Source organism: Pogona vitticeps, chromosome 2 (assembly GCF_051106095.1).
Source record: "Pogona vitticeps strain Pit_001003342236 chromosome 2, PviZW2.1, whole genome shotgun sequence".
In the NCBI taxonomy this organism is placed as follows: Eukaryota; Metazoa; Chordata; class Lepidosauria; order Squamata; family Agamidae; genus Pogona; species Pogona vitticeps.
This window is the reverse complement of record NC_135784.1, coordinates 167,938,041-167,957,814: the sequence shown is the minus strand read 5'-3', so window position 1 is coordinate 167,957,814 and position 19,774 is coordinate 167,938,041. Positions and strand designations below refer to the sequence as shown.

At 43.5% G+C, this 19,774-nt stretch overlaps 1 protein-coding gene and 1 pseudogene across 1 annotated transcript in view; both read left to right on the top strand.

Annotated features, from left to right (window-relative positions):
- Positions 1 to 9,503: 9,503 nt before the first annotated feature.
- RARG (retinoic acid receptor gamma) overlaps positions 9,504 to 19,774 on the top strand; it is a 140,601-nt gene continuing 130,330 nt past the window's right edge. Inside the window, exon 1 of the mRNA XM_020778037.3 lies at positions 9,504 to 9,799. The gene's annotated coding sequence lies outside the window, so the exon portion shown is untranslated. The remainder of the gene's footprint in view (positions 9,800 to 19,774) is intronic.
- Positions 11,524 to 11,682, top strand: LOC140705245 (U2 spliceosomal RNA; annotated as a pseudogene).

The window sequence follows — 19,774 nt, the reverse complement described above, 5'->3', positions numbered from 1 at the left end:
TCTTCAGTGGTCACTAACACTAGTACTGAAACAACTTACTAAAGCTCCTTTTGAGCCTTTAGCTTCAGCTGATCTATGGCTCCTTACTTTTAAAACAGTTTTCCTCGTCACTATCACTTCAGCTCAGTGAGCTAGTGACTTAGCGCCATTACGTCACGACTATCCTTATTTACAGTTTTTTCCGGACAAAGTCAAGCTATCTATGGATATTTCTTTCCTCCCCAAAGTTGTATCTCAGTTCCATCTCTCTCAGCCATTTATCCTTCCTTCTTTCTTCCCGTCACCGTCCACAACTCAAGAAAGAATCCTCCATGTTTTAGACGTTAGGTGAGCCCTTGCCTTTTACGTCCAGTGCACCAGGCCCTTTAGGCGTCCACCTCGACTTTTCATAAGTCACCAACCACCTACTAAAGGTCGGCAGGTGACGTCTCAAACTATACCTAGATGGGTCGCTTCAACCATTCACCTCGTGTATCAGCTGGCACGCAAACTAGTCCTGAAGGTGATTCGCCCTCACTCCACCAGAGCAGTGGCAACCTCTACGGCATTCCTACGCAGCGTACTCTTCCAGACGTCTGCACCTCTGCCAGCTGGGCACAGCTGTCTAGTTTCATCCGGCATTATAGACTTGATCTCCAGCAGAAGTCTGATGTGGCCTTTGGACTTGCTGTGATAGCCTCAACCTTGGTGTGACACCCTGCCTCTGGGTAGGACAGCTTATTAGTCACCCATGTAATTGTAGTTCTTCGATTGGACCTCTGTGATTCACATATCCCACCCGTCCTCCCCACTGTTACGCCAATCTGCTTAATGTAGTGGTGGCTGACACAACTGTAAAGGGAGCCTTGGCACCAAGGTACTTTTTTGGGGGGAGGGGCTTTATTCTAATGTGTTTTTTGCTACTGTAGAAGCTCTAGAACTTTCAGATGAGGCTCCACACAGGCGCAGATCACCCATGGTATGAATCATAGAGGTCCACTCGAAGAATTTCAATTATAGGTGGGTCAATTACTGGTGGGTAATCTGTCATTATATTAGTTACTTCGAAATAAACAGTCACAGATAACTAATTGTGGCTTGTTACTTCTAAGCTTGTGAGGTGAAGAGCCAACTCAACCAGGATCAGGAGAGTGTACCGTCCGACTCTCAAATAAAGACAGAAGCACAAGAGATGGAAGTTATAGAAAAGGAATTAAGTAAATTAGAAATAAAAGAAGAGACTGAAAGGGGCACAAATCAGACAGGAAAGAAGGAAGATAAGAGGCAGAAAGAAGGAGGGGTAGAAGCAGAAGCATGTTGGGGAAGAGAGGAGAAAGGAGAAGATAAAGAAGAACTCGTAGAGTTGATTGAAGAAGACCCTTGGACAGGAGAGTGGGTGGAATTCAAAGTGCCCTGTGAGTACGCTGAAAGAGAATGGAGATGACAGATGTATAGAAAGCCACCTTACTGGGAGGAGACTGAGGAGCGAAAGCAAAGGAAAAAGTGCAAAGCGTGGGTAAAGAGGGAAGAACAGAGGAGAGAAAGGCAGAGATGTATAGTGAGTCCGAAGACATCCCGTGGGCCCAGCCCCTTCAGACCCCATCGGAGAACAATTCATGGTTCGATAAAGGGGGAACACCAGGAAGGTTCGACGTTCAATCCACAAAATTGAAGTGGGCTGAGAACACGCCTGAGTTGATGGGTGCCAAACCCAAATGGTCTCACGACGTTACCATACCGTGGTATGGTAACGTCGTTTTCATACCGTGAAGAGATACCAAGTTTTAATAATGTTAAGACTTATGATTTATTGTTAAAGTTGGATGATGATAAACCAGACTCAAAAATTGATGAAGACATGTTAAACAATAAACTGGTTTTATTAGAAGACTTGGGTGTGACAACTGCTTCTTTGGATAAAGTAAAGAAAACAGAGGTAAGATGACAGGCGCTGAGATCACAAAGCTCCACCAGAATGGTGCAGGTCAGAAACTGAAGACTAGTGCAGAACACATGAACGTAGAATTAAAACTTTCTGAGCCCAGAAATTGGTTAGATGTACTGTACCAAAACTGAGTAGTGTTCATACTCTTACCAAACAAAAAAGCAATCCTGGTTAAATTTATCTTCTTTTCTGTAATACTGTATTACAAACAAGGTGGTGGGTGGAGTGGGCCAGGGGGTTTCATTTGGGTGGTTGTTGCTATTGTTAAATTGTCAAGAAATCTTGGCTGATGAACAGCAAATACTCTAGCAATCTGCTGGTTAATTCTTGATCCATATTTTTCCTACTCCTGTTTTAAAATGTAGTGTAGCCCATTTTGGGATGTTATACATAATTGACCAAGTAGGGATGGCAGGGCAAGGAGAAGGGGCGACTCATGGATGGAGCAGGTAGGTGCCTTACCCCCTAATTTTAGTGGGATTTCTCCCATGGTTTTGTTTACCTCCTTCCTTCAGAGATGAATGGAGAAGCTCCTCCTACAGGATGGTGTCTGAGCTGGAAAGAGGACTTGTGCACAACATCTGATTTCCTTAGGCATCCCACAGAGAGATGACAAACTCTGCTGCCTGTTAAAGCTATAGCATATTTTTGTTTTCACAGTAAATTGGCCTGAACTTCACAGTTCTGTCACGGCCTGGGACTGACGTGTTTCATGTGCCTGTTATGGTCATGGTTGGGTCTCTTTAATCTCAGTGTGCTGGAGTCATATGGGGACAAGGAAGCAATGTGGGCAAGCTGGACTCCCATTTTAAAGATGCTCCGTTAACTAGTCCAAACCTGACACTAAAATGTTGAATCTGATTTTGTCCTTAATATTGTTTATGTCTCAAGAAAAGCCAGTCAGTTCATTACCAGGAGCAATTCCCTGTCTGAGTAGACCAGTCTACAAAGATGTGAGCTGGTTGGTTCCCCATTGCAAGTTAACATGTGCTGAAGTGATCATAGGGCTGCTTTGCTGAGACTGAAATCCGCATTTACCATGCTGTCTGACTGTATAGCTACATTAAAAACAGTCTCTAATTAGTAAAGGATGATGTGTTGCAGAGGAAAGGCAAGGAACATTTGGTCTTCCAGATGTTGGGCTCCAACTCTTATCATCCCTTACTATTGCCTCTGCTGGCTAGGGGTGATGGGAGGGCAGCAACATCTGGAGAGCCACATGGGCTCCAAACTTCCTGTAGCTGCAGTGACTATTGCTAAGGTGCCCCATCCTATCTCACTAACACTGTGCGGGTTGCTAAGCCAACAGGAGCCCAGTATGTGGAGGACAAGACGTCCTAGCTTATCCCTTTTCAAAGCTTTCCAGGATGCAGTAATGCAGTGATTTTAGTGGGGCTTTTACAAAACCAGTTCATGTTAAAAAAAAAAAAACATGAAATGCATTACATATTGGTTGAAATCCTCCTCCTTGGAATAGAAATTCATACTAGAGTAGGCCCAGTGAATCAAAGGGTATTTGATGAGTCCACTCTTCCTTAAGTTCAATTGATTCGAATGGGCCTCCTGAGGTTGTGACTTAACATTTAACTAGAGTAAGGCCTTTTGAATCAATGGAGCTTACAGAGAAATTGACAAATGCCTACTGATTCACTAGGCCTACTGTAGTGACATATAAGTGTAAGCAACAGAATTTCAGCCACTCAGCTATTGTGTCAGACTGTTGGTTCATCTTGCCCAGTATCAGTGGCAACTCTCTGTGGACTGCTGTTAGCCAGACCATGGATTCAGGCAGATACTTCCAGTTCCTTTAAGTGGACATGAAGATGAGTGAGCCCAAGATCTTCTGTGTGCAAAACATGCCTTCTCTAGACTCTCGGCCATGTTATCTTCCCACCTTGTTTATAGACAGAGTAACTCTATACTGTGAATGAATGCTGCAAGTCTGCTTTAAATGGCAGCCTTCATGATGTTACAATCCTCATAGATTCTTTAACTTGTGGCTTATATTGGGGGCAGGTGGAAGCTACCCTTTTTACATAGCAAAGTATATGCAGTGACTTATCAAGTAGACTGGGAAATGATGTCCATACCATCCGAATCATTATTTATTAAACCATGAAAACTTTCTCTCTTGGGACCTGTAGATGTGAAGTTGGGTGGGTCAGTTATCCAGTGAATAGTTGCTTAGTTTTCATGGTCCTTGTTGTAATACATCATCTACATTTAAACGGAACACAGAGGCTTGTTTTTCTTCTTCAATCCTGCGGATTTTAATTTTTTTCAATGAGATCCTGAACTACATGAGACTTCATCTCTGCTATTAGCAGAGGAATGCATGTTTTTTTTAAAAATAAATTGGAGGCCAGTTTCTCTGGATGAGAAACTTGGGATGGGAGTAGGAGTGAGGTTAACCCTTTATCTTGACCAAGGTTCCAGTCCACTTTGGACACCCTGTGCCTCCTCATTGTTTTGGAGAAAACAGGCATGCCACTGGAATGAATAGAAACTTTCTTCTACGTGCCTCAGACCCCCCCACCCCCCCCCAAAAGCTTCTGAAAAGCTTTTACATGCAATCGCTAACTGTATGAACGTGGTCTACATTAGTTTTGAGTCTTTGTTTCCTCAGCCAAATGAATCCAGTGTGAATGGAATGAGATTGCCAAAAATACAAATGGCTGGTATCCTTTCCAAACCAGTCATTTTACCCGATTACTGTATATCTATTTGGCATACTCATATTTGTAGAGCAGTGAAGATCCTAAGTAGACCAATGGTAACTCCAAAAACTGATGAACCCATTGGCGGCTCATATAGTAACCAAGCCTGTCACATTTGTCCAGCTGTTCCTTTTCCAGGGAGATTATCTACCTACCTCCTATACAACAGGGCTGGAGAACATTTGGCTTCCAGATGTTTTAGATTATGCTTTCCACTTTCCCTTACCATTTGCTTTACTGTTTTGGGTTTCTTAGAACTGGAAGTCAGAAACATCTTCAGGACTATTGCTTCTCTGCCCTGCAAGATAAAACATACCAATGCCTAGAATGTGACAGACCAAAAATACTGAGATGGTGCTTAACACTGAGAAAGTATTGGGTCAGGAAGTTGCAAATATTTTACCCCCTTTTCCAATGACTCGATCATGGCAGAGTTAAAATATCTGTCTTCCATAGATTCCCAGTAATCTATGGAAGTGTGCATGCTGATACATCTTTAGAGACAGGTCAGAACAGGCAAGAACACTGAAAAAGTCCAAGTCATGATTTTGCAGGAGTTTTGCAATGTGCAAAATAAGAATATTAGCAACCTGGCATGAGCTTGTTTGATAAGGTAAAGGCTAGCAAGGACATTTTGCCTGAATTGGGACGACATTGGTTTGTTCACTGAGTAGTTCTGCACAATGGCCCAAGTCAGGGAACTGTAAGACCAGTGTTGAGAATGTTTAAAAAGGGGAAAGGTCCAGAGCCAGACTACATTGAATTTGATTCACAGACTACATTATGTTTGAAATTGTAGTAGGTACTCACAATGAGGCTGCGGATTAATTTAGGAGTTCTCTGTTCATACTGGATATGATGTGATCCACATTCCAGGTCACAGCCCCCTCCTTGCTTCCTCTGGTCCAACCTCTGCCAATCTGATAGTGAACTGATGTAGGCATAGATATGGAAAATAATAATAACGATGACCCAATCATAAAGTGGTAGGGTGATCTAGCACTAATCTCTTGTATGCAAGATTTTTTAAAAAAAAATTAAAAATTCAGAGGACACTCAGGGAAGAGGGGGAAATGTGGGAAGATGTTCCACCAGTCCTGAACATTACATCTCCACTGTGTACATCAGAAAAACACAACTTACAGTCACGCCCCTCACCTTTAAAAGTACATATCAGAAATATAGGGAGAAAAGCCTATCCAGCTTGAAAAAAAGTAGATGCTTCCCAGTGGCAGAGGGTAAAAAGCTGCTTTGGGAGCAAAAAACAGCTGGACTAATTTGAATCAGTTTCCCATCTGTTGAGGTCCGTTCCTAAGGCCTTCAGATCCCACTTGCAGATATCCTTGTATCACAACTGTAGTCTCCCTCTGGGGCGATTTCCCTGCACTAATTCTCCATACGGAAGATCTTTTGGAATCTGACTGTCAGCCATTCTCATGACATGCCCAAGCCAATGTAGACATTGCTGTTTTAGTAATGTATACATGCTAAAAATTCCATCTCGTTCTAGGACTACTCTGTTTGGGACTTTGTCCTGCCAGGTGATACCAAAAATGCATCTCAGACAACGCATATGGAACATGTGTAGCTTCCTCTCCTGCCATGCACAAAGGGTCCAGGACTCACTACAGTACAGGAGTGTACTCAGGACACAGGCTTTATAGACCTGGATCTTGGTATATGCCGTCCGCTTCTTATTAAGCCATACTCTCTTTGTGAGTCTAGAGAACATGGTAGCTGGTTTGCCAATGTGTTTATCCAGTTTGACATCTAGAAAGAGTGTCAGAGATCATTCAGCCAAGGTACATGAAGTCATGAACAACCTCCAATTCTTGTGTGGAGATGGTAATAGAGGGAGGTGAGTCCATGCCCTGCCCTATGACTTGTGTTTTCTTCAGGCTGATTGTTAATTCAAAGTCTTGGCAGGCCTTGCTGAAACGATTCATAAGTTGTTGGAGCTCTTCAGCAGAATGGGCAACAACAGCTGCATCATCGGTGAAGAGGAAAGTCCCACATGCGTTTCAGTTGGACTGGTCTTCGCTCTCAATCTCGCGAGATTAAAGAGCTTTCTGTCTGATCTAGTCCGGAGATAGACACCTTCTGTTGCAGTTCCAAAGGCATGCTTCAGCATGACAGCAAAAAAGATCCCAAACAGGGTTGGCGCAAAGGCACAGCCCTGTTTCACTCTGCTTTGGATGTCAAAGGGATCTAATGTTGAATAATCAAAAACTACAGTACCCTTCATTTCCTCATGAAAGGACCTGATGATTTTAAGGAGTCGAGGTGGACATCCAGTCTTGGGAAGTATTTTAAAAAGGCCGTTCCTGCTAACCAAATCAAAGGCCTTTGTGAGATCTATGAAGGTCACAAAGAGTGGCTGTCATTGTTCCCTACTGAGTGTTTAGCCTGAAGGCAGGCCTCTCCCAATTTGAAGAGACACTTGTTCAGCAGGCCAAGGCAAAGAGGCAGTCCCGAAACCAACAAGATCAGGGTGCTGGACAGGGGACAGATTGTATTTGTCTTCAGTGTGGAAGGGATTGTCACTCTCGAATTGGCCTTCTGAGCCACACCAGACATTATTCCAAGACATCTATTGAGAGCTCATTATCATAGTCTCTTGAGACTGAAGGATGCCTACATTAATTCAAATCAGAGTTTGTGTCATGTACCCAGTGAAACTACTTCAAATTCACCCGTTTTAGAAACAGAGCAAATCCTGCAGCATTTGACCATGGAATCACAGCCTATGATGCAAACGCTAGATTGGCATGTGAGGGGAGGGGAAACAGGGAAGAGGTATGGAAAATTAACAGCAGTGTGCAGAGAACAGGTGGGTTTCAAGAGCAGTAAGGCAGGGGAACCTTCCTGTTGGAACAGGCAGCCCCTAGTTGATAAGCCTGCAGCATTAGTGGGGGCAGGGATGGGATGGGGGACGGGATCCAGTTAAGCCAGAATTGCTCAAACTCCACCAAGTTGTTTTGGAGGCTGCCTCCGTTCTACAGCCCAGCTGTCATCTGAAAAGGGTCCTGTTTTCCATTTCTGTTGTCCTTCTTCTACAGAGGACGAGGTTAAGCAAGGTAGGCTAGATCAGAGGGCTCTTGCCCAGAACCTATTTCCTCAACATCTTCCCATTCCATTCACATAATTGTGGTGGTGTGTGTCTGTGTCATTGGGAGACATAAATATAAAACACTCTGCCAGGTTGATTACTTATCCTCCATTTTGCATGTGAAGCCACAGAAAGAAAGAAAAACAGAGAAGCACAGAAAAGAGGGGGAAAGTTACCTATTGAAACGACAGCTCCCAGAATCCTACAGCCATTGGCCATGCTAGCTGTGGAATTTCGGGAAATACACTCACAACAGTTTGTTTTCTCCATCTCTGAAACAGGGCTTGTCAGGTGGTGATGTTAGTGAGGCAGGTAGTTTACCTTTAATTGATAGTTGAATCATACCCTATGCCAGGATGGGGAACATGTGGCCCTCCAGATGTTATTGGATGGCAGCCCTCCTCCCCAATGGCCATGAAAGCTGGGGCTTCTAGGAGTTGATATCTAGAATATCTGGTGTGTGTGTGTGTGTGTGTGCACGCGCATATTCCCCATGCCTAATCTGCCATGACTGACAATTGTGTCATTTATGAAGGGAAGAGGCTTCTGCCCACACTCTTTCCAGCTCACATAGACTGAGCTTCATAAACAACAGGTGTCTCTTCAAACTCTGTCCACCACGATCAGGGCTTGGAGAGAACTTAACTTTCACCTGGCAAGGTCTATGTTTTGCTCGATTGCACCATTTGTTGTGAGTGCAGCATAGAGGAAAAGTTGGTCAAGAATGGTGGTATTTGTGGGTTGCTGGCAAATTACTCTGAGTCAGTGGTTGTTCTATCCCTTTTGATTGAGCCTTCCTAGCAGGAACAGGCTGATGGATTGAATGATGTCAAAGGGTGGTCCTTTGCTTTCTGACATCTGAGTCTTCCCTTGATGACACAAGTTTCTGTCCCATTGAATGCCACGGGGCACACAAACAGAATCCTTTTGTTATTCCTGATACCTGATTGGAGATAACACAGGAATGCCCTCTGCTATGCCCTGTGGCCTTCCAAATTGGGAGGACGGTCAGAACAAAGAGAAATAAATATATTATCTTCCTATGTCCGATGACATAAATAATAACCACCTCACTGGACAAAATTTTGGATTGGCTAGCCTTTGGCTTGTCATATCAAAGGATGGTTGATATTGTACAGTAGGAGCTATAGTGAAATTGTGTGAACTTTGACTTCAAGAGGCCCTAAACTCAGTCTGCAGGATCTCCTGATGTAGCTAGTAAAGACTATACTTACTCACTGGCACAGATACGTAACAGATGACATGTGAGCATCACAGGATATTTTTTCACCATTACTAGTCTTATCTTTGAAGATGGAAGGTTTCCAGAGATAATTCTTGTTAATGACTTCTTTTCCCATGTCGTGAAAGGAAGATATAAATGTCCTCATGGCCTCCAAGGGGCAAAATCCACATTTGTGGAAGGCAGGGCAAGAAAGGGTTAATCTTAGACAAATTCTTGCCTGCTTTTTCTTTTTTAACTTAAGCCCAAAGAAAACAAATCTTATGTTTGTGTTCTATGTGCCTGGCATGCGCATGCAGAGACACATGTGTGTGTTTGGGTCTCCATAGGTGAGGGCCAGGCTCCCGATGGATGCGTCCTTTCCCCCTCACACAGTGAAGGCAACCACTCGGCTCTGTGACACGGGAGCAGTCCTGATGTCAAGTCCTTTTGACAATCTGACAGACTTCTGGACGCAGGGGGGAGCAGCAGCAGCAGCAGCAAAAGCAAGAGGAGGAGGAGGAGGAGGAGGAGAGAGAAAATATTTTCCGTGTCTTTGCCTGAAGTCATTCTGTGGTTTTTGAAAAAATGTGCTGTATATTTTCAGGGCTGTGTCACATGATCTGCTGGGGTTATGAATAGCCGAGTATAATGATTTCTTAGTGAACGTTAAAAAAAAAAAGAAAGAGAGAGAGAGAGAGAGAGATTCTCAGAGAGAAGGAGTCTCACACTCGCTCAGGAACAGCAGGGAGAGACGGGACGTGGAAAGTTCCCCCGACTCAAGGTGTCTGCCCCTGTCTCCTGCCTTAGCCTGCTCAGGCAACCAGGTGAGTGGTTCAGACGCTGGGCCTTCCCTCAGGTGGGAGGTCAGACCGGTGGTTTGACATCTGGCTTTCCTTTCCTCGCTGCTGCGCCGCCTTCGAGGGGGAACATCTGTTAATCTGTCTGATTTCTTTCTCCTTTTGAGGCCTCTCGAGTTTTTACTTTTGTGTGGCACTGTGGGGAAATGTCTGAGTCTTGATGGCTAGAGGCGAGGGGAAGCCCCAACACTCATGGGAACGAGAAAACGTTTGAGAGGGGCTGGCCGCACACGTGTCAGGCAGTGACTATGAACGCCAGAGTTGGCAGTGTGCGAGCTTTGCTGTCTAACTTGGGGGTGAGTGGCAAGGGACATTAGCTATGCAGATGTATGGCTGAGGGAGAGACATCGTGTAGACAAAGACCATTGTGAGGTGTGCATTTGCATATATGAAACTTCTCATCTAGGTAAACTCTGGAGTGGCTGAGACAACCTGTGGGATCCTAATGTACTTCGGTGTTCTCTCCCCCCCCACCCAACCGACAGCTCTAGCCTCCCTCAGAGTGCTGAGCGATTCCTCAGCGCTTTGGGATGTGTTCTGCAAATGAGTGTTGCTTCATTTGGAACCTGTGGTCCTGAAAAGGTGTAGAAATCCTGCCTACTTCCAGTCACTGGCACAGGTTTGCTTCCCTGAATTGCGAACAGCAAGAGGGGAGAAAGTGGGCAGACATGGTGTTGGTTTTGTGTGCACTTTGCTCTGTTTCTCATTGGAGCATCTCCCTTTCTATTCTCTGAGTCCTTATGATTGGAGTGTGTGTGTGTGTGTGAGAGAGAGAGAGAGAGAGAGAGAGGAATATAACTTTTTTTTAGGTTCAGTTGTGGGGGAAGAGGTGTGGCTGCCCATACTGTCCCTAAGGAAAATCATTCAGCATCTGTAGGATTTTGAGGAAAGCTTCTAGGCTTTGGCAGGAAAAGCGTTGTAGTGGGTGGCTGTGGATTGGGTGGGGCAGAAGAACTCTGGGCCTTTTCTGTAGACGTCTGGCCCGTTTTAGGAACATGGCATTGACCAAATGATTACCTTTCAAGACTATCCCTGGAGTTCCTGCATGCTGTGAATAGCCCCCCCCTCACCCCAAAAGGTTCTACTGCACGTGACTTGACAGTGCTGAGTTCCATATCTTATCCTAGATCTCTCCAGTCCAATGTGGCTGCCTTCTTGATACCCACGGCTTAAAAATATCCCACGGCATGGAGAAAGACAGCTCTGGTTCCACCTTTGGTGTCTGGCTAACCCCTTGATTCTGCTAAATACAGGGGGAGAGTGAAGAAACCCTTCTGCATGAATAGATCCATCTTCATCCAAATTTTCCTACCCATGCAGTCTACCATTGAACTGCCACTAAAACGCAGAGTTGTCTGCTAAAGTGCGTGCTCTGCTTTCTTCCAATATAAATGTCTCTTCATATATTCAGTTTCCACACACCCTTCTTTCCATCTGTTTGCAGCCATCAGTCAGTCTAAACTCTAGTCTCTCCTGCTCTCTGGTCTTTTGTTGTCTCTACAGAGCACACACCTTGTATTGCCTATTGCCTTGAGCACATAGCTGGTGATTGTGGTAGATGGTATGTGTATGTATTGGCTATTGTTCTGTTGAGAGGCCAACAACTCAGTTACCTTGGTGATCTTCTCTAGATGCTAACCTAGCAATGTACGCCATTCTTGGCCTCTATAAAGAATATGGCAGTGTACAGAATTCCATAATCAAATGTAATATCTGTTCTTATTGGGTTAACATCTGATATATCTTCTACTTGATGACAATGGATTTTGGGAGGCTGGAATAGGGACTTGCTCTGTCCTTTCTGCGCATTGAACTGGTATTGTAGTATCTCCAGGAACGATACACCTCCTCTTTGGGTAATACTGTTGTTTTTGTTTTGCATGATTTTTAATTATGTCATCAGACAGGTTGTCAACCACCCAGAGAGTGTTTGCACTAACGTGATGGTACAGCAGTCGAAATAATAAATAAAAAAACAAGGTCAGAATTTCTATTCAAGGAGCCAATGGAATAGAGACTCAGACAGTTTTCTATTCTATGTTGGGCTCTTTATATGGATTAATGTATGGACATATTTAAGCTGAGCTTTTAGTTGGAAAATGAAGTCCAGGTACAATTTGGATCTTTTAAGTGAGCACCCCCTATAGGAAAATTTGAGGATTGCTTTCTGACTCTTTTTCTCTCTCTTTCTTTTCTAGTTTACTATGCATCTCGACATGTTCTGTTTTCTAGTAAGGCTGGGTGGGGACTGCTGTCCCCAATGTAAACAAAGGGGAGGTAAGGCTGATTGAGTTGCAGACAATAATCCAGGAGAACTATGAAATGAATCAAGGTCTCAGTCCTCCCCAACTGTTCCGAGCGAAAATTGGAGCTCATGAATGTTGCATATAGGTCAGGAATGATTCCTTGGTTTTTGCTCATCTGGTGTCTCTAGTATCTTCTGCTGTTATGATATAAGATGGCCTTCACCTCTCCTCCCACAAGATTGTTACCTTGGAGGAAAAGCTTTTTTGCCTTTCCTTTTAACATGGCTACCAGAAGTTGGCTTGGGGTGTCCTTTGGTTCTGGTTTCAAGCTCACATCTCTCAGTTGCATCAAAGGCCCAACACTGAGGTCTCTTAGAAGACAATGGAATTTTCTAGGGCCATAGTCACTATTACTTTGGGTTCCATAGAACATCTCCTTGATCTTAGGCCAGACTACTTCTTGCAGTCAAATCCAGATTTGCCTATAATGATGGCCCAACTACATCTGAGTAACTAAGGTTTTGTGGTTGTATTTTATTGTGTTAAATATTTTTTATGTTTGGGCCACAAAGATTACAAGGGACACATACGGCCAGCTTCATTAATGATTTCTGTGGTCTGCAAGACTAGACTTAAGTCTTGATGTATTTATTACAGTACTTTGTGGCCTAATGTCGACTATCACCTCACATACTCAGTGAGAGGAATAATTATCCCCATCTTTATTATCTTACCTAATTTAGGGCATCATAAATCATGTGGCTTTGCCCACATTGTCCCTACAAAAAAAGGCTAGATTTGGCCAGACAATATGAACAGGCTGAAAGAGACGAAGTCAGTTTCAGGGCTGAGTGCCAACTGGATGCCAGGTCTCTCTCTCTTTCTGTAGCCCCACACAGTCACATTTGTCTCACCTGGCTCCTTCCTCGTGATTGCCTTTTTGCTATAGGTGTGGTAATCTCACTTTTCCCTTAAGGAGACTACTTAGGAGTTGGGAAGACATAGCTTTGTGTAGTGCTGGAAGACATTTTTGTATAGCACTCACATTGGAGTTCTTCATCAGAAGAGGGTCCCTTCCGTGATTCTTTGTGATTCAGGATTGTTTGATTCTCAGGTTTCAGGTGGGGAGGGGGGGGAATCCTTTCTGATACTCATGATCTTGCTTGTCTTTTCTGTATTTTTCAACTTTTCTCCAGTCCTTATTTCTGCCCTGTCTTCCCTGCTACATACAACTAAGGCAGGGATGCGTGACTTATGCCCTTCAAGGTGTTGCGAGAGTGTAGTTCCTAGCAGTCGTTCACAGCACAGCAGTCCCAACAACATCTTGAGGGCCACGTGTTGTCTGCAGCAGGGGTAGGTCACTCGGTCTAGATGTTCTGGATGACAGTTCCCTAGATTCCCTGACCATTGTCTGCGCTGGCTAGAGCTGATGGGAATTTTAGTCCAGCAAGATCTGGGTGGAAACAAATGGTCAACCACTACTTCAAGCACACTCAGCCGCCTAGAGTGGTCGAAATGACTAGATAGGCAGGGTATAAATAAATAAATAAATAAATAAATAAATAAATAAATAAATAAATAAATAAATAAATAAATAAATAAATAAATAAATAAATAAATAATGCCAACAGTTACTGTTCTTCTGGTGGCTACCCTTTCACTCTGTTCCTGGCATCCTCCTCCTTGGTCCATCTCAATCATTTACTGCAAGCTGAAACCACAGATCTGTTCAATCTGTTTTTCAGAAAGTGGGCACTGGTCCATAGTGACGTCACAAAATCCTTGGGTGACAACAGTTATCTCTCCTTTGTGTGTTCTGTCCAGTGCTGAGCATGTAGTAGGCACCAGATATTAATTAGCAATAGCAATTGCAGTGGTTCTTGTTGTACAAATGTGACCTGAAGGTATGATGACAGGGTATGGTAAACAGCTAGAATTTGGTTCAGTAAAATTCTTGCACATAATTCCCACCCTATGTGTCATGATTCATATCCATATTTATTAAAAAATCAAAATCAAAATCTGACTCCACTATACGATTGACTAATCAGTTCTGAAGAATATAGTGTAATTGATGCCAGACAGCAATTTTGAAATTTTCTTTCTGAGAGAATCCTTTCCCAATTGTGTTTAGGGCTGTGAATCACTATTGCAGATCATTCTATGAAACATTCTAGAATGCACTCTTAGTTCATGCAGGCCTCCAGATCTGTTGTACCAGTGCTTGGCAAAGTTAAAATTTGGGGCTTCATCTCTCAGGAAACTACAGCTATCAGGACAGCTAGAAAGGCAGTGCTCCCTCCTCTCTCCAAACACAGACGATTGACGGAACTGACCATTGAATTTGCCAACATGTGAGGCAGAAAGTATGTTCAAGGAACCAAGGAGTGATACTGTGGCATGCATGGTGCCGTCCTCCACCATGAAGAGGACAAAGGAGAGTTTGTGAGCAATGGCTGGGAGGCTGTTGCTTGTGTGTCCTGGCCTCTGCCACTTCCAGCCATCATCTTATGCCATCTAATGGTAGGGCTGATTCATTCTTATTTGGCCACATGAATGTAGATGAGGATGCTGAAAATAATGTGCATTTGAAGGAATGCTTCTTCAATGGTGGCTCCTGGCACCCATACCTGAGCCAAAGGACCTGTCAGAAGAAGGCAGCCTTTTCTGCCAACCTGCTTACTTATACTCTTTTGAAGTGACACAAGCAAATGGGCTCCTGAGATCTCTTCCCAGGTGAGTGGAATGCAGCCATAGGATTATGTTTCTTGAGGCTAAGTAAGAAGCCAGCCCTCCTGTGTTTTGTCTAGTCTCCTGTGTCTCTCCTGGCAACTTGGCACTGAGTCACTACATTTAGGACTGTCTCTTTACCCACTAGGGATCAGTCTGACCTAGTTCCCAAAGGGGTGTGTGATGCCTTGCCTTGTGTTTATGTGCATGCATATGTAGATTGAGATGTTCCTGTTAAAAATTATAGGAGGATGTATGTGGGATGGCTACTGCTAAGGAAAAGAGCGAGCCTGTGTCTCTGGCTATGAAAATTCCAGTGTCCCCTGCGAGATTTCTTTTTTACCAAGGCTCAGCACTTTTTTAGGAGAGCTCATTGGTTGCCATTTAGTGACAAATGTTTACATCCAATCAGCCAGGAGGCTTGCTGTGTTAGCAAGAATTGGTTATTTCGAGAGGAGACGTTCATGTTTATCTAAAAATAACAACTCAGGTTTCTAGCCCTCCTGGTTATAGAGAATGGTAATTCAAGAATTGCCTGCTCTGAATACTTAAAATGAGGAAAGTGGGTGGTGTTACAGAAGTAGGACATTATTGCTCTGTACGGCCATTTATCTCTCTGCCATGATTTACTGTTCCTTCTACTGGGCTTCTGTTTGGACAACATGCAAAATACTAAGCAGTGCATATAAATTGACTTAATTTGCATAATTCTTCTTGCTGAATTTGGTGCAGACGCAGTGCTGCATATCACTGTCCTTTCTTTGGCCCCCTTTTCAATAGCTGCTCTTTTGGCAGATTTTTTTTTACTAGCTATGTTGCTGGCCGAAAAAAAGGGGGCTAACCAAAGAAAATTGGTTGCCAGCCAAAATAAAGTTTATCGAAGTCTTACTTCCCACTACTGCTGAAACAGAGCAGTGAATTAAATCCAACCTTTGTTGGTAATAGTGTTATAACTGTGGCTGCCTCCTGATTTGAGCCATGTGAACCTCACCTAGAAGTAGCATATTATTGGGGGAGGGGAGGGGAGGGGAGCCTCTGTTTGATCCTCTAACTTGTTAAAAAGTAGTAATGGAAAGATTTTAAACTTTGAAAAGTTTTATATACATGGTTTGTTTTAATGCTCATAGAGGGAATCGTTAAGCTATAGGATTTGAGTGAAAAGGAAGCATCACCCAAAGCATACCCAAGTCTACCCAAACTACTTTTGCTGTATTGTTTTTTGGGAACAGGGTATGTTTTGGGTAATGCCCCTTCCCACTCAAATCCTGTAGCTTAAAGTTACCTTGCACGGACAATCCCCCTCTGTTGCTTCACAAAGCCATTCCCTTATTTGTGCGATTAGTGAAGCATGGCACTGAGGTCTAATAAAAGAACTGGAAGCACAGTGTGACAAAGGGTCAAGGTGTATTTGATGACATCCCCCAAAATTGTGAGTTTGAGTTGACAGGATCCGGCAGGTGCTTCTACGTGGTGGATGAAGTGCAGCTGTCCAGACTGCAGCTCCCATCAGACCTAGACGCCATGGCCAATGGTGAGGGATGCTGGGAGTTGGAGTCTGGCAACATCTGGAAGGCTGTACTTTGCCCACCTCTGTTCTAGAGAGAACATGGATCACTCCTAGTTAAAAGGCATTGTGTAGCTATTCCTTTTTCCTGGTTCTTCTGTGAGAAGACTAATGGTGAAAGAAACTTGAGAGGTCAAAGCTGTTGTCTAGATTCCCTCTGAGCATCAACGAGTGGATTATTCCAAGACCACAATAAAGGAGCATCTAGAAGCAATCAATGTTTACCTGTTTACTTATAAGCTGGAAAGTTACTAGCTTCAGTAGGCTGAGTAAAGCAAAGCCTATAGGAAGTTATCCTGAGGTACAGAATTTTAATGAGTCCAAACATATTGAAACATACTGAGTTGAGACATAGTGGGTCATGGCGAGGATAGCTAAGGGAAAGATTGGGCACACAGATATGGCAATATTACTCTTGAGACTCTTTCAGACAAGCCTTTTATTATGTGATCGTTATGTCTTACTGATAGACTTTCATTAGGGAGATGTTTGTTGTTAGCAATAGGAACTCTTGATCTGGAAGCACCTTTAGCTTCCTTATTTTTGTGTTGTGTATGAGCCAAAAGGCCACTCTGCCTGTTTAAATTATATAATCTTAGATTTTAGAACTGTAGAGCTGGAGGGGACCTCATGGATCATTGAGTCCAGCCTTTGTCAAGGAGGAACACTGGGGAATCAAACTCCCAACCTCTGGCTCTGCAGCCAGAGGCCTAAACCACTGAGCTATACAGCAGTTATACATAAAAAGGAGTTGAGTTTTCTAATTCCAAAATCTTTCCATTGATAGAACGGCTAAGACTGAGGCACTGGACTACGTAAGGAGGGAGATGGAGGGAGATTTAAGATGAGTGGACAACACACATCCATGTTCCCTGGCAACCATGTTAGCATCTTGCCTGAATATGTTCTCACCAGGACTGCAATTTATTTTGTCACTTTAGACGGTCTAGTGCGATTCTAGTGGGAAGCACAGAGCATAAAGATTATGTGCCTTTTTTTCCTTCAAAAACTGCAGTGTTTTTTTTTTTAAGGTGCAGGCATTGGAGGGGTAGGATAGAAAGAGTGGAGGTATAAGGTTTGTAGTGGTCAAGAGTGTATTCCCCCTAGTGTGTAGTATAATGAGATGCAGGCACTCACTCCTATATCCCAGTTGCCCACTTGGTTTTAACGGTTTTGAATGGTTTTGTTGGATAAGCATGGTGAAATTGACCAAATGGTAGATGGATAAAAGGAAGACACTGGCTAGATGGTGCAGTTGGACTGGAAACACTTCCAGAGTTTATCATCCGGCTGCACAATCTAGCCAGTATATATAGCAGAAAGACTATGCTTCCAAATGATATATATCTAGATCTAGGAGACTATTGGTCTTTAGTAAGCTGTGTTGGGAGGACTTTGTTTGGTGGCATTGTAAGTGCATTAAAAAAATAAAATAAACAACCAAGCTTTGCAACCCTGAATACAACTACTCTTTTTCTTTAAGCGCTGGGGTTCTCTGATTTCTGGAATGATTTTTAATAGAAAAATTATTGTCATCTTAATTGGTGTGTTACTGTACCTGCAATCCTTCTCCCAAAGTCATTATTATTAAATTTAAACTGTGCATATATATATGTGATCTTAATATGGAGGTTAACTAGCCTGTGAGAGAGTTCAGGAACTGGACCAACCAGTTACAGGCCAGAAATAGTGGTGAGGGAGATGTTAGTAGATCAGCCTTGAAGGTTCGGCTCTGTCTTCCATCCCTTTCCTCCCTCTGGCTGACAGACGGAAGCGTTCTTAGAGTGGATGGCACTGGGTCCAATCTTAATGCCTCTCTAAACAGGAAGCATTCTGCGTAAGCAATGGACTTGTGGGATAAAATCATACTCCAGTTTGGAGGGAAACTACTGTGGAATAGTTTTACACCATAAAATAAAAAACTGCCGAGTTTTCTTGTTGTTTTAAAAGGGATAACATGAAATATATAGATGCTTATATGCCACTTTTTAAAAAATGGACAAATCTTCCTTCCTTCCTTGCATATTTTATTATGAAAACAGAAACAGTGGAGGAAAAATACAGGTGGCTGAGCCAGCAGCCGGGTCTGCTGGAATACAGGCCTGTCATTTGAAGTGCAAAGCCGTCAGAAAACTGCCCTGTGGCTGAAGAATGTACATACTGTCAGTTATTTTTCACTGTTGTTTTCACTTTCCCTCAGAGTGGAACAACTATATTAGTGAGAAATGTGCCAACTCTCTGATCATTTACAGCCCAGAGTTGGTTATCATTTTAAGAAGCATTCTGGGCAATTCCAGGTTTATCCACTTCTTCGGCAACGGTAATCCAAACCCAGAGGCTGAAGAGGGAGCTTCTTCTACAAATGGAGGCAAGATATTCCCTGCCCAAGAGCCTAACTGGACCTACAGAGATTTCAGATTTGCTCACAGAGGTTTTGGTTGCCTCTGCCCAAGACTCACTCTTGTAGGTCTTGGGACAGGGGGAAGAACAGGGCAGAAGAATTCTCTTGGTTATTGCCAATTAGTGCTGGGTGATAACTGCTGGGATGCCCACCATGTACCACTCCCTTCCCCAGTCAGGAGCATTTTATCCAAACCAGTGCTGGTTTTGTGTCCCAGTTGCTGTTTCTTATAAGGTTCTCCTGCATGTGTGTCTGCACTTGAGGCCATTTGTGCTGAGATTGCCACAGTTAGTGTTCAGACCTGTAGATTTCTGACCTGACATGGTCTTTGTTATTTAGTCATTTAGTTGTGTCTGACTCTTCGTGACCCCATGGACCAGAGCGTGCCAGGCCCTCCTGTCTTCCACTGCCTCCCGAAGGGGTTGGGTGTTGGCTTGACATGATCTACTTTACGCATTTACACTGCTTTGAAAGTGATTTTAATGATCACACAGGCTTGTTCTGCGAAGGTATTGAAAGATCTTTTCCAGAGATTTTTCAGTACCTTTGTATAACTGGCAGGTATCAGAGTGCCTCATCTCAGGTACAAACCATTTAGATAGGATGAAAAATGATTTAAACATGTCCTGCACACATTCCTTCAGGGTGCCAGTCATCCATAAAAACACTATAGTTTCTGGAGAAAGCTGTCATATGAAAGCTCTTATTTGACTCCTACTATTCTCCTGGTGCAGACTCAAGACATTCTGCTGTCTGAGGCAGAGCAAGCAGTGGAATCCTCTACCTACCCAAATTAAGGTACTTGATACCTAAAGCCAGCCAAGTTATTTTGGTGCAGGGCAGAAAAATCACTTACCCACCTCTCTCCTTCCCTGGCAGTAAATTAAGATATTTAACAGCTAATAATTTGCTGCCTTTCGTGCTGTTCAAAGTCCTTTTAAGGAAGTTTGCCTCTCTTTGCCTCATGGTAGGGCCAGCCTGTGTAAGGGAACTTCTTTCTA